Below are 15910 nucleotides of genomic sequence, written 5' to 3'. Positions count from 1 at the left end.
ATCATAAGGCCTCTTGCTGAATTTTTCTTTTCTGATTTGTGAATTGATTGTTTTCAGAAAATATCCCTTAATTGTCAGAATGTTGGTTTTGCTGGTTGTAACAGACTGTAGAGAAAGCTGAATCTACTCAGACTAGGGGATCTGATTCTCACCTTTCTCCCCCTTTTAAAGGTTTACAGTAATGTCTACAGACCTTGGTAGGAAAAATGTGCATCACAAGGAACGGAGAGTGAGCCCTGTAGATTTTTAGATTCTTGTAGAGGATCTCAGTTTCAGCACTCAGCAAACTGGCATTGGACAATATCCCTGTTGGTCAGGTTCTGTGCTGTGAATCGTCTAACAGCCAGGCTTCAGCAGTAACTGCAGGATGGAAAGATTATCCTGAATCCCATTTCTCTTCTTGCTGCTAGTAACCCTATGTAGGACACAGGGAAATTGATTTTCTAACTTAGCCTTTGAGGAGAAAGCTTCTCTGAACTGATGTCTCCCAAGACAGATCAAATTCAGTTGATACACAGGAATAATCCCGTAATAAAAGTAGAGCAGACCCAGATCAGAGAGCTATGGGGTGGCTTAAAGACATGCAGTTTCTCTTCTCAGGCTCAAACTTCTGAAGCAGGAATAAGCAGCAGAGTGCATGTGTAGGAAGATGAGGTACAGATGGAGATGTCTGGATGTCATTGAAGCCAGGTGTTTTGTCCCCTGCCTTTTCTGCCTTCCTCTCCCTATTGGGTTTATGCACTCTGCCCTGTCAACCTCAATATGCTGTTTATTTCCAGTGAATATTCCGTGTGTTTTCCAACAAATACCTTAAATACTTTTTTCTGGTTTTACTAATCTAGGTCTTCAAAGGTTTTTCTATACCCCAGCTACAAGTTTGATATAATTGGAATAACATATCTTCTTTACATTAGGAGTAACTTATTATATAGCTTTCCTAATATGGATAGATAAATTCCTAAATTTGGATCTTTTTCAAGAATAGAAACTCTGAGACATTTGCAAGTTGTCTTGTTTTGAGTGTGCATCAGCAATGTACAAATGCTTGGGGGAGTAGTTTCTCCAGTCAATGAGGAGAGGTTTCCCTGAAGACTAGCATTGACACTTGGTGTTCATCTCTGCAGTGTCTATCTCCTTTGAACACAGGCTGAGGTTAGTAGCCACACATTAGAGAGCCTTTTGAATACAGCTCATCTTTTATATCTTACTGGATGTGTAATTGTTAAAAATTCATATTATCAGTGTTTCTTTCCATACAAAAAATACTTCATTTTTGGAGTACTATTTATTGTCTACTTACCCAGAGCCAAAATCCATCTGAAATAAACCTAGGAAGAAGCTTAGCTCCGTAGTGCTACTTGGTAAAAATTTGCATTGTCTCAGTGTAAGCATATATCCTGTGGGCATGATATGACCTTAAGGAAGAAAACATTCCTTTCCTGCAATATGCTAAATTAAATTTTTCTACTCTCAGTGGACTGACATCAACACGAAATTATCTGCTATTGGATTATATTCAGTTAAAGATTTGATTATTGCTCTAGAGAAATTGCTCTACTTTTTCTTAGAGCATATAATACTAGATAAGATAAAATATGCTAGAAACAGATTTCCTGCCAAAAAAGAATTATCCTTGCGGTTTGCTTGTCCTTTCTTATGAGTGAGAAGGGGAGGAAACCGAAAGCAAATTTTGTTCCTCCCCCACTACACATAAACTTATCTAAAAATTAAGTCATTTTGTCTATCTGGAAAAAGGCAAGTGAAACACAGTAACAGGATATACTTACATTTTTTCAAATTAAAAAATAAAGTATTGTTCTGCTAGTTGTTAATTTCAAAACATTTCTACATGTTTTCTTGTTCTTGGTAGATCAATTTCAAAATAAATATGAGAAACTCAAAGTTTTAATTGTTCAGAATAGAAATAGCTTTTGTCTTTCCCTGTCTATCCTACAGAAGACTGAAGATATTATTTTGCTTCTCCCAGCTATCCAAACTCATATTCTTAGCTGCACCCTGTGACTAGTGTAATACCTTGCATGCACTGTGCAAGAGAAAACCTAGTAAGCCAGAATTCTTGTAGTTGCTGGCAGTTTCTCTGTTTAGATTTACTCAGGATCTTGTTTGCTTTATCTAGGCACAGTACTTTAATTTTAGATAATGGCAAGAAAATAATGGAAAATTTTGTGGGAAAGATTTCCCTTTAGTCCAGATTCTTAAATGCAGGGTTTTTTTTTGAAGTCTGTTTCTGTGTAGAACCTTTCCTACTTAGTTACTGTAAAAATGCATTTTTCTTTTCATTATGTTCTATGTCCATTTCAATGAAGTTTGTTTTATAGTTCAGTATTCCAGAAAGGGAACAGTGTTGTCTGAAATGTAGTTTCTTGAGTGTAGCTGAAAGGATGAGTCAATCCAAGTAAAAAAACTTTGGCCTAGCCACTGATCATTTTCAGGTTTAACTTGGCAAGTGCAGTGACTTCTGTCGTTATTCACAGTTCCTTTAGCTTTCTTAGTTCTGTCCTGCATTTTCATAATTTGTGGAAAACAAATGATGTATAAACAGAAGATGTCATGTATCTCACAGCCTATTTCCTGTCTCCGTGCTGTGGCTATGCACCTAATACAAAAGGGGCTGACACATCCCTTGTTCTCTCCAGGATGAAAAGGGCTGCCCTCTGTAGCAACGTGACTTTTACAAGAAAGGGATAAATCTTCCTTCACTGTTGTATTTTCAGGGGAAGTATTCTCTGAAGAGCATGAATATATGCAAGTCTTACAGTGTCTTTAATACAATTTGTAACTCTTTCAATCTTTCTGTTCACTTGTGGGAAATGAGCACGAGTGCCCTGAGGTGCACTTTTTGTTGTTAGACTTACAGGCAATAGAAGTGATTTTCATATTACTCTGTGGTTGTACGTAGACATTTTTATTATGTGTCAATGATTTTAGGGGGTGAGTCTTGTGTAGAATCAAGGACAGAAATGGTTGAATTGTATGTAAGCACAGCGCAGTAACTTTAAAATTAGTGCTGTTCCTGCTGAACATAACAGCATTTAGACAATGGCTGATCTGCAAGACCAGGGAGAGAGATTGTTCTCTTATGTGGCAGAGTGGGGAATTCCTGAAAACTGATCAGAATATAGTCAATGCCATAGAAAATTCAGATGTGCACAGCAGATACACAAACTAGAACAGTGTGGCAGTGCCCTGCAGAAAAGCACAGTAAGAGAGGGAAACCTTTTTTTGCCTCACTATCCTACTAAATTTACTGATGAAAGAAGCCAGAGAAATGATATTGCCTTCTTTGGTGCGGAGGACAGAAGTGGTTTTAAAGCAAATAGCATTAATGATCTAAAAATGTTAATCAGATAGAGATATCCATAAAACTTCTTTTTGTGACTGCTCACAACCTTGCAGGAGATAACCTCATTGCATATTAATTTAGCAAGCTATGTTTACAGAACAATTTATCACAAAAGTAATTGTCTGTTTTAATATTAACTTACTGCCATGTGTGGTTTCATAATTTAAAATTAAATACAACAGATAGGCAACTAGCTGTCTCTGAAACACTGTAGTTAGCGATGTCTTCATCTAAGATAATTAAATAATAGGTCAGGTATGACTAGCTGTCTCTGAAACAATGTAGTTAGTGATGTCTTCATCTAAGATAATTAAATAATAGGTCAGGTATGACTTGTTTTAAATACCGTCAATAATTATTTATGACTGGTCTCCCAAGTTGTCGTATCCATGAATGCCATCTGAGGAAGACTAGAAGAATTTTTAACAAGGTAGTTAGAGGCATTTTTTTTCCTGATACAATTATTCTTCAGCTGAAGTGATTCTTATTTCTTTCTCCACTGATGAGAATAAAGAATGTATTTTTCATCACATTTATAGCAGGCAGCAGGAGGGTGTGTGGACTGTAATCTCTACCACAGTGATGTGTAGCCCTGTGTGCCAGTCATTGTGTCCTTACAAAAATGGTTTGCTCTAACCTTTTAGTTTTAAGATCATATTTCAAGCATATAAAATATTTTGAGAGAGGTGAAAGAAACAAAACAGTTCATGCTTTTAGCTGTAGCAAACAGTTTAATATCTTTTTTAATCCCAGATTTCCATTTCTAGCTCTACAGTATTAACAACAGGTAATATTGCTTTGTCTTTAGTCTTCACCAGAGCAGGGTCATAAGGCCCAAACAATTCCCTGCTGCAAGAAACTTGTGGATTCAAGACAGCAACCTCCTTCTTCCAGGAAGATATTTGTTATGTGTTACAACTGGCTATATTAGTAATAATTTCTAATTTGGAAGCCAGATGCCATAGTTTGATATGTAGTTCTATATGTAACATAGAAATCAGAGTTGGTACGTGTCACATCAGGCACTGGCAGTAAGGGCTGCAGGGTGGCTGCTGTGAGGGAAAAAAATTTAAGAAAGGACAGAGCACCCTGTTGCACTGAAGGGTGAGGGGAAAAAGTGTGAGAATCAGTGGTGTGACACCAAGGTCAGAGGAAACTGAGCAGAGGAGGTGCTCTAGGTGGCTGAGCAAGCATTCTCCTGTTGCAAAGAAGGAGATCATGCTGCAGCAGGCATTTCCTGAAGAAAACTGGTGCCCATGGGGAGCCCATATGGCACCAGATTCTCCCAGCAGGAGCTGTGACCTGTAGAGGAGCTGCACTGGAGCAGACTGGGAGAGGGACCACTCTGAGGCAGGACACTGTTTTGGATTGATTGCACTGCCCCATTCCCCATCCGTCTGTGCCTCTTGGGAGAGGAGGTAGAGTCGGAAATGAAGGAATGAAGCTGAGCCAGAAAGATGGAGAGGGTGGTGGGAAGGGGTCTCACATTAATTTTGCCTTTGTTTCTTTGTTTAATTGCCATTTTCCTCCTTTAAATTGCCCCCGAGTCAAGTGTGTTTTTCCCATGAAAGTAAATGCTTAATGATCTCCCTGTCCTTCTCTTGACCCACAATCTTTCTCATCTTATTTTCTCCCTCTATCCAGTTGAGGAGGGAGAGTGAGGGAGTGGCTGGGTGGGCATCTGACAGTTTCCCCACACCAAGCTACCACAGACGTGCAGGTTGAAAATTGTTTTACATAAGACTAATCATCCTTTGCTTTAGTATTTTTTTGACCTTTTTAACACTTAACAATACTTCAGTTAAAGCCAAAAAATATAGATAACAAGTGAGTAACTTAAACTATGGGGAGCCAATGTGAAGAGTTTCCAAACATCCCCAAATCTTGCTACTGTTGTCATAGTTGATGTGTAAGTTTACAGAACTTCACTGATGGAATAAATGCTGTAGACAATTAGAAAGTTCTCCTGCCCTGGTTCTTCAATTTTGTGCTTTTTTGAACATAACAGACCATATCCCTACAAGTCAGTGAGATAAAGATGTTCCAGCACATCTCCTGTAGAAGAACCAGAGAGAGAATATCAACACAACATTCCAACTAAAATGTCATAAATGACTATTTAGGGGATTGAGAAGAAACAAGGTTGTGCTAGTCATTGGAAGAATAGCAGTATAAAGAAAAAGCACGGAAGGATCATTAGGTCATGTCATACTGTAAAGGAAAAGTAGCAACTGAGTTGCTTTCATATGTTCAGGATTTGGCAGATAATCATTCCATAATTCTGTGGTTCTTAAAACATCAGGAAAGTAATTGTATCTTGTTTCCTTCTCCCTTTTATTTGTATGGATTTCTGCTAAGGAAACCCCCTAAATCATACTCATTCAGGAAGCACTTAAGTCTATTTGACACACTGATATTGTATATACTCAGCTATACCAAGATGGATTTTCTGCAGTTCTGAAATCAGAACATAGTCTCAAAACAAGTTAAAAGTGTGGAGTGAGAATATCTGGCATCGATGTGCTTTACTATATCCAAATCCTGAATCAGAATCTGTAGCCTGAATTTTCTGGAATTATTTTAAATTCTCAGCCTACTTCCATTGCAACTTCACATTTTTTTCCCCTGCTCAATCCAGACGGTATTAAAATAATGTTGTGCTTTATTATATAAACATAATATTTAGGTGGCATATCATTTATAAATATTGTCTTATAGTTTTGTATCTTTATCAGAAAGGTATCTAAAAATAAACATGATTTTTTTGTCCCTATTTTTACAGATGGCACCAAGCATTTATAGAATGAATGTTACTCATCATTTATTGCTGTGTGACAGAGCTGTAGGGATGAAGAACTGAGATCTTATTCCTAACCCTAGACCTGTAAGTCCAAATCTGTTCTGTTTCATACGGTTCATTTGCTTTCAGCAGAGTGGAATTCATATTTAAAGTTATTTTCCATTATGGATGTTGAGAGAGCGTACAGATGTGCAGAAGAATAAAATCTGAATATTAAAATGATTTTGCAAATTTGAGTTGCAATTTTAAAATTAGTATTAATTTTGATAATGGCATGTGCAAGATGCTGTGAATAGGATTACTACAGCAGAAACTGGGATGGGAAAATAAATTGATTAGTAACAGTTCTTCAAGAAAGGATTGTGGTGTTACAGTGGTTTGTAAATTGAATGTGACTCTACAGTTTTAAATTATTGCAAGAAGGACAGGAGCCATGCTGGGTTATATTTGAAAATGACTACAGCTCAGATGATGCGTAAAATTATGTCTCTGCTTTGCACAGCATTAATAAGTCCATAGTTATAGCTAGCTTAGTGTATTTGAAGCAAAATATGAACCATCTGAAGAGAGATAAATAGCAAGCAACAAAAGGTTAGAAATCCAGACAAGACATTTTAGTGCTTAATGACCTGGGATTACTTAGCAGAAGGACATCATTTGTTCTCTCTATCTATGATTGACAGAACAAGAATTATTAAGCTTAAATTGCAGCAAGATAGATGCAGGCAAATATTAACAACTTTTAAATGGTAAGACAGCAAAGTAGATTTAAAAATCTTAACTCTCAAAGGTTTTAAAGTCAGGGTAGATAGAAGCCAGTTAGGAAGGACTTAGATATGATCCATATTTCCCTTGAATTTGGTCCGAAGACATAAATTATTTTTCAAGACCTGCTTCAGATATATTTCCTTTGAGTGTAGAATTCATTGGGAGCTCAACTGAAATGTTGCAGCTAAGTCATGATCCTTGAACAAACAATAATCTGCCATGGTCTGTTATTTCCACTATTTTTGTCACCATATACATGAAACTCCCCAGTCATCATTTCTTTACTTCCAGTTTACTGGATGACAGAGAAATAGTTAACCTTTATAGCCAACAATACTTCATGGTGATGTGAAACTGCAACAGTATTGTGTCTTCTATTGCTAAAATGATTAGATAGCTTGCTCTTTTTTTCTCAGACAAAAGCAAATGGATTTAAAATATGGCAAGAGTCAAATAATTCTGTTTCACTGTGAAAAAAAGATTCAAAGATAACTATTGATATGAAAACAAAAATTACATTTCACTTCACATCCAACTTCTTGCTCTTGAGAGCATGCTTAATATAGAGTTAACAAACTAATTGAAAATAATGAAGTATTTGCATAATTGTATTCTGGAGATTGTTGTTGTTCAGTCTGTTGAAATCTCCTGGAACACATGAATACATTGCTTTGTGAACCTGCTATTCCCAATTTTACCAATTTATTCTACAGTAAATCTCATTAATACTACCAGTAAGTACTAGAAATATTGTCTGATGTACTTTCAGATTAATTATGCTTGTGGCAATCTTTTCTTTGTAAGAGGAGGTAATTCGTTCAAACAATAGCAATTCTTTCTGAATTCACTTCAGTGTCACTATGATGGAATGCAATTTTGGGAATAATGCAAATGCACGTTTCAGTAGCTGAAAGCTAATTTTTTTTTAATGAGGTATGCTCTAACATACATGGCAGTTTCTACCACTGGTGTGGTAAAGTAATACGGAGACAATGAATACAATTAAGTTTAGTATTAGCGTGATTCATCTGAAGCTAAAGATAAATTTAGGTAGTTGGTGTATTTTATTTATGCAGATGACTCAAAAATAGATTAGTTGTGTCAAATTGTGTCTTATTAAGGTTCAGTATTTAGTTTTGTTATAGATATGATATATGCCCTTATTAAAAACAGGAGAGCGTGATGGGAATGGGAAAGCACTGTTCAGTGACACATGTGACCTAAGGCAAAATGTAGCTGTCAGCCAGGAAGCTGAAAAAAAGGAATTGGTAGCCCTACCAATAGCTGTAATTTTCAGAAGTGTCTTGCCTGTATGCAGGAATGTTTCCTATTATGCCCTACTGTGGAAGACTAGAACCCCCTTCTTTTCCACATGTAGTGCTATCTTGTTTTTCCTACAGATTGTGGGATTTATGTGATCATATAAACAGAAACAAGTTAGCTTCATTGTGAATGTGCATTTCACTGGTTTTCAACTGGTAAATCATACACAGAGATCATGTGACTTGTGGTATTCTAAGCAGGACTCATTTGGGATGGACAAAACTATACCATGGGCAACAACCTTGTGTTGTTCTCCAGCATTGCAGGGTCTCTGCTGGGAGGTGGAGATATCAGTGGTCTGTAAGAAGACCACTGGGGATAAATAATATCATTGGGGGGTGGAAGGTAATAACATTGAGGATTTGGTGGTGGTAATAGCGTTGAGGATTCACCTTGAGAATGAGGAGTTGATGAAGCAATGAGTTTAGTAGTGTCGTTTGTAGTGCAGTCCTGTCACACAACTGAGGAAGGAAGAAAGGAGGAAAAGATACAATGACAGGAGGATAGGAAAGAAAAAAAGGAAAAAAAAAAAGTGGGGAGAGACGAGACAAGAAAATGTATCAATAGCAAATGCCTATAAGAAGCACAGCTTTTTCTGGCCCCTACAGAGCTATGTTCTGTGATTTAATAGACACTTTGTTCTTAGAGGCTCTCTTTTCCACACAGATTCAGCTTTACAGATACATCAAGGAAATAAGAAAGACAAACATTTTTTCTCAGAATGGTCACTCCAATGGGAAATATAAAATCAAGAAACTATTGAAGTCAAGATATTCCATATTTAGATTTCCATAATCATCTTGAAAGATAGAACAAAAATGTAGAACAAATAGCTTTAGATATTTGAAAATATTCCTTATCTGAACTTTTCTAAGCGTGTTAAACTGAACAGGATAGGCAAAGAAATACTGTTGGACAAATCTAGGCCAAACACTTAATTGCTGTGAATCTCTGACGACTTTTACTCTCTGTCATCCTGGGATGATGTTTTCAGTATCATAGAATCACAGCATGATTTGGGTTGGGAGAAACCTTGGAGATCATCTTGTCCCAACCCCCTGCCATGGGCAGGGACACCCTCTACTAGACCAGGTTGCCCAAAGCCCCATCCAACCCGGCCTTGAACACTGCCGGGGGGGGGCAGCCACAGCTTCTCTGGGCAACCTGTGCCGCAGCCTCACCACCCTCACAGGGAAGAGTTTCTTCCTCATATCTAATCTAAATCTACCCTTTTTTAGTTCAATCCCATTACCACTTGTCCTACCATGGGGTCCTATCAAATGTCCCTTTGGAGAATTCTTTAATGCCCATTGCAAGTTGTTCTGGTTAAAGTCTTCTCATACACTTCAAAAAACAATGGTGAAGAAAGGGCACAGAGGCAATGTAAAGCCAGATTTTACATCACAATCATAAAGACTGCCTTTTTAAGCGTTTGGGGTTTTTTTTCATACATAGCGCTATGTAATAACTGAGAAGTTATCACTTGCTGCTTGGTTTATGTTTTAGAAATGTCTTCTTTTGAGTGTTTAAACATGTGCCTTCATCTATTACCAGTACTTTCTAACTTGGGTTTTTTTTTGAGATTTTTATTGATATTGCATTTCAATATTGTAATAACCTAGGCTTAGATTAACTAAATAAATCTGTGAAAATCTGAGTTATTTGTCCTGTAGCTGAATTTTACTGTAACTCAGACAGAACTGTGTTGTGACTACAGGATTTGTGAAAGAATAAATGTTCTCTAAGTGGGTGCAGTCCAGGAATCTTTTTCTGGCAGTAAGCTTTCTGAAAGAAAATCTTGTGTTCAGGGAGATAGAGGCTTCTGAGCTATAGAGAAACTGGAGAATTTTCCAGTTATATGTCTTGGTTTCATAGGGACTACAAAGAAGATGCAGAATATGTGTTTTAAGCATCCAGCCAAAGAGTGGATTTGTGCTCATTTCCTTTTCTGAAACCCACCCAAACCCCCTGGAAAAAGATAACTGTGAAGAATGATGACTGTTATAATATATTTGAAATATATGTTAGGGATTTAAATGGTTTGTTAACAGAGACCACAGAACCATTTGTAGCCAGAATACCTTTTAATCTTAGCACTATTTATCAGAGACCCTGGTCTCCAGTCCTGTGTGAACAAAGCTCTTAATTTCTGATCTCCATGGCTAAACTGAAGTGTAATCCTTTAGGTACACTTCCCTTGATTTCTTGTTTCAGGGCCCAGGTGTATGAGTTTTTTGTCTGCCTCAAATCTTTCTGAATGTTTTTGAGAGAGAAGGGCAGGATAAAGCCAATGTAATTGTTACTACCCTATTCTGTCCTCAGCAGTTCTAGTTCCACTAGTACCACTGCCTCTTGCAGCCCCTCTGCTTGGGCAGGCATCTGACAAAATCTCTTTGCCTCGATTCTGCACTCTCTTTGGGAACAGGGTATGCCTACTCCTTTCTGGTAAGGGTATGCCTACTCCTTACTAACAACAGGAAGGAATCTGTCAGAGCTGATAGCATGCCCTCTCATCCGATCAGACTCTCTAATTAAAGTCTCCTGTGTCAGATCTGTAGTGGATGTTAAGTGCATTCTCTAGCTTGCATTATTGGTGTTTCTCTGACAGCTCAGACAACTTCAGTAACATCTGGTTTTCATCTCTAAGATGTTTTATATCTTCACCAAAAACTATGAGATTTTTAACCAGGTTTTCTTACTGAGACTGTAACTTGTTTACCAACATTTTACAATAAACTTTTTTGCATCTGGACCAAGTATGATTAGAGTTAATAAGTAATTTCACAATTTACATTTCTAGAACCTGATTTAATCTCACTGCTTGATTGAAAATAATTCTTGTACAAGAGCATCCTCAAAGTGAAAGATGGTGTTCTTTTATTGATGCTGAGTTATGTGAATGGTATTTTCTGACGCGAGTATTTGAAACCCCAAAGTTCATAAAACTACCTATGAGCTGACATAAAAATTTGAACAAATGGAACTTAGTTTGAAATTTTGAACTTCTCACTCCTGTGCTTGCAGATCCTATAAGCTTTAAGTGCCATCCAGAAAGGTCAGGCAATTTTTACAGATTTTATAGTTATAAAACTAGTTACAAATTTTAGTTGTCAATACTTTTTATAAACTTAAAGATATGTTAAAATAGATATGATCTAATTTAAAAATTTCCTGTATGTAATATGCACATCAAGAACTTGGCATGAATATTGTATGCTCAAAAACCTGCTTAGATTTTAATAACAAATTTTCACCTGCACATGGCTGCTAGTGTTGTTATTTATTTATGGTAGAATAAAGTGAAACATTACAATTTGAGGAAGATTCTTTAGTGTAGGTTTGGATCTTTTCTGAAGTTGGACTCCAAAAATATTTCCTTCATAATAGGCTGTATGGCTTATAGGGAGCTGTCTTTTTGAACGTTTATTCAGAACACATTTCTAATCTAGTGCAGTTACCAATTTCAAGACTGACTATAAGCAGTATAAAATGATTGATGCTGCAAGAAAATATGAGGACTTTCTTTCCAGAAGATGTGTTGTTACACATGGTGGTATTTGTTCTGACATGGAGTGATGAGTTGAAAGCACTGTTGGGCATAAAGAAGCAAGGCAAAGTAAAGAGGAAACCTTTGCATTTGAATAATGTAGTACTGTATCAGCTAACACTAAGGAGGCCTGACTTTTCTGACTGAAAAAAAGATATGAAAAGACTAAACATAAGTTTAGATAGTAACAGACTTTCTTCTAAAATCACAGATTGCTTTGTTTGTTTCTTTTAACTCAAGTTTTAAGGAATATTACTTAGGTTTGGATCCAAGGTGACTTAAAAATGAACAGCAAATAGAAAGCACATTTTAAATCTTATGCTCTGTGGCACACCGTATCTTGATTGCTGTGTCTCTAATATGAAACTGCATCAGTGAAATCTGGCACCATTTGGAAGACAATCCTGCTCCAACTGGAGCTAAGAACATATCACCCTTAATGGAAATGAAACTGGATCTTTTCATAGAGTATTCAATTTTCTTATTAAACTTGTAGCTTTTTCTGTTCATTCTTCATTAGCTATCAATTTCAGCCCGGGCTCAGAAATTGCATGAGCTAAAGGAACCATATGTTTGAGATTATATTTTAGGAAAACTTTTCTAATTTGTCAAAATTCTTTTGAACTAGGTTTCTGGCACGTTCCTCTGTAAATATTTGCAATGAGCTGTTTGTGTGCCAAAGAACTGAAGGATTTCAGTTTACTGTGGAATATATGAAATGTCTTTTAAATAATTTCTGATAAAGTGTGATAATTAGATGTCTATTAAGCTTTAATTTAATGCTTTAACATTGAAAGGTGTAGTAAAATGCTTTTAATTCCACATGTAGCGGAGGGTATATCAGCTAGCCTGTGTACCCTTACCTTATAAATGGAGCAGTTCAAGCACTGATAGCAGTCTAGTTCTATGAGCTGGTAGTTCTGCTTATCTTGGTATGACAGTGGTTGGGTCTTTTCAGTTCTCTATGATTTCAGCTAGCTTAAAAATCTCGATAGGGCATTACCCTGTAGAATACACATATAAAAAGAGGAATTGGGAGCGTAGGGTAGGAGTATCCATACCTGTAAGAAGGAAAATTTCTGCAGTAAACTGGAACTTATTTGAAGCATTTATGGGAGGATTTGTGCTTTAAATGAGAGGCAGACAGAATTTTTTCTTAGTCTATTATCCCCAAAAGGTATCTTTATTCTTCTAAGAAATAATGCTTTTCCAAGAAGCAAAACCATCTCTTTTTTTTTGCTAAAATAAGTTGAGTGTACAGAATTGATGTTATCAGGGATGCAAATTGCAGATGAAGTTGGATGGGTAGGGCACCATGTGTTATTCTAGGAACTATCTCTATCACCTGAAATTTGTCCCATAGAAGCAGTAGAAGATTTTAACTTGCAGTGTGCTTCATAATCTGGACCCTGATTTAAATATAGAGATTTATACTCCAAAAATATATATGTATTGTCAGAAATGTCTCCGACAATTTGAGATGTCTTAGATTATGACAGTAACCCAGGAAGCAGGTCTTCATCTTCATGATTTCATGAGAAATTACTTAAGATGTTACCTATCATAGAATCATAGAATGGTATGGGTTGGAAGGGACCCCAAGGATCATAGAGCTCCAACCCCCCTGCCTCATGAGGCGCGGTCTTGGACTTGCTCTGCCCTTACAGTGGGGGGGGGATTTACTCCCACAGTTCCCACCTAGAGGTCCAGGGATGCAAGGTTCTGGGACTTGAGAATCCTGGCTGCCAGAGAAGATTGAGGCTAAGAACTCATTCAGTACCTCAACCTTCTCCACATCTGTTGCAGCCAATTCTCCTTTCTCATTTACTAAAGGGGGTACGCTCTCTTTGGCCTGTCTCTTCCGGCCAACGTACCTGCAAAATTCCTTCTTTTTTTTAACATCCTTTGCCAAGTTCAGTTCCATCTGTGCCTTGGCTTTCCTGATCCCATCTCTGCAATTCCAAACAGCATCCCTGTATTCTTTCCAGACTACACACCCTTGTTTCCAGAGCTTGTACTTGCCTTTCTTTTCCCACAGTTTGACCAGCAGGTCCTTGCTTAGCCGTGCTGGTTTCCACTTTCTTGGAAAGTGCCCCTCCTGCCCACTTTCTTATTCAGAGGGACAGAGAGCTCCTGAGCTCTCAAAAAGGCATCCTTAAAGAGTAGGCAACTTTCCTCAATGTTTCTGTCTCTAAGGATCACATCCCAGGAGTCTGCTCTCCTAAAGTTCAGGGTCCTGATCCCACTCTTTGCCAGGCCTACATTCCTCGAGATCACAAACTCAACCAGGGCATGGTCACTGCAGCCCAGGCTGTCTCCAATCTTAACACCTTTAATGATATGTCATCTTGCTCTTCTTTGTATTGCCTCAAATGCTTGTTTCTTTTACTTAGAGCTGGGTAGACCATGTTGTTCCTCAAAAATGTACACTGTTCCCAGAGGCAACTAGGAAAGTTATGAAATCAATAGCAAAATATTTTGAGAGCTTGAAAGCTGCTGGAAGGATTTAGGAGCATAATTAATTTGCATGGGATTTATTTATAACTGTAATTTTGAGGATATGGTTCTGATGACAGTACTTTCCCACAGTCACACAGTTACTATCAATTAGACAAAATTTTAAAAGTTATTCCAAATCCAGGCAAAACCATTCTGACCAAGTAAGAACTGACATTTTCACAGAACAAAGTACCATGTTATATACTGCAATGGTCCTATTGTCTCAATTTTTGAATACGATGGTTGGCATAATTTCAGATGCCAGGTTTGCCATAATCATTTATCTAGCTTGCCTACACATAGATAATCCATACTGTGGCTGTTTCTCAATGTGTTTCTGTAAGGCCTTCAGGATCTCTCTGGTCCAGTGATTCTTTTATGGGTTGTTTTGCTTGCACAGCTGAGGGCTGAATTCACATTATAAGGGAGGACACAAAACTGTGCAAAAGTAAGCTTTCAGAATATCTAGGAATAAACATATCGTCTGGAAAAGCAAATAATCATGTTTTTCACACATACTGTTTCCGGAAAGGATATGGTTATAGAGAATTTAATTACAAATTTATTTCCTGTAACAGAACATGTAAAAGAAAAAGGCTCATAAAAATGTATCCAGCAGTAAAAGATACCTGATTCCAAAAACAATCTACAGCCATGCCTACCACTTGATTTTGTGAAAGCTAAGAACTAATGGTTCAAGTTCAGGTAGCTCAGGCAGTTAGAACAATATTCTGAAATTTTAAGTGCTTATATAGTCTTCCCTAAATTCCCGAAGCTTTTGTGATTTTCCCATTAGCAGCAAAAAGCCACTGATCCAAATTACAGCTTCTGAGAAAATGGTAGGCTGCCAGGACTTCACACAGGAAAATAACTAGTCCTGGAATCAAAACAGATCTTTTTTTAAACAAGCCTAAAAATCTGAACAAACTGTGCTCATTCGCTTTGTGAAGATCCACCCTTGTGACCTAAGCAGCCTCTGCTAGCCATATGTGATAGATATTATGCAAGTGCTATGTGTGCTCTCATTTGGTGACTTGAATGCCTTCAGCTGCGATCAAGATTTATCTGAAGCTCAAAATAGAGAGCAAATTTGTCTTCTACTGGCAGAAGTGCTGCACTTGCTTTTGAAACAACATTAATCCTGAGGAGAGACTACCCAACTGAGAACATTTATGAAACTATCTTTCAAATACATGCCTTTAGTTATGAGAGGGGTTGAAGACTGAAACCTACTGTATCTTTCGTATGCAAAACCTTGAGATGAGAGCAGGTGGATGACATGAAAGGGTTTGAATGTTAAAAGAGAAAGACCTAAACCTTGATAGTCAAGATACCTAAGCAGAATTGGAGGAAGATTAGCTGTCAAACTGAAAATGAAGTCTAGTTATTTCATTCACTGTGTATGCTTTCCACATATTAAGTCCTCAGAATTCTGCATTTCAAAGTTAGAATATGAATCATGTTGAAGTACTCTTATAGCTTTTCTGAACACCATAGATATTACACATAATAAGTGGTAGGGACAGGACGTGCTCAGTCTGAAAGGATATAAGATATACCTCATAAGCAGGTGGGATCCTTAACGAATGCCAAATGAGGTATTTTTGGG

Source organism: Gallinula chloropus (genome assembly GCF_964237585.1).
Source record: "Gallinula chloropus genome assembly, chromosome: 4".
Taxonomy (NCBI): domain Eukaryota; kingdom Metazoa; phylum Chordata; class Aves; order Gruiformes; family Rallidae; genus Gallinula; species Gallinula chloropus.
This window is presented reverse-complemented; position numbering follows the sequence as displayed.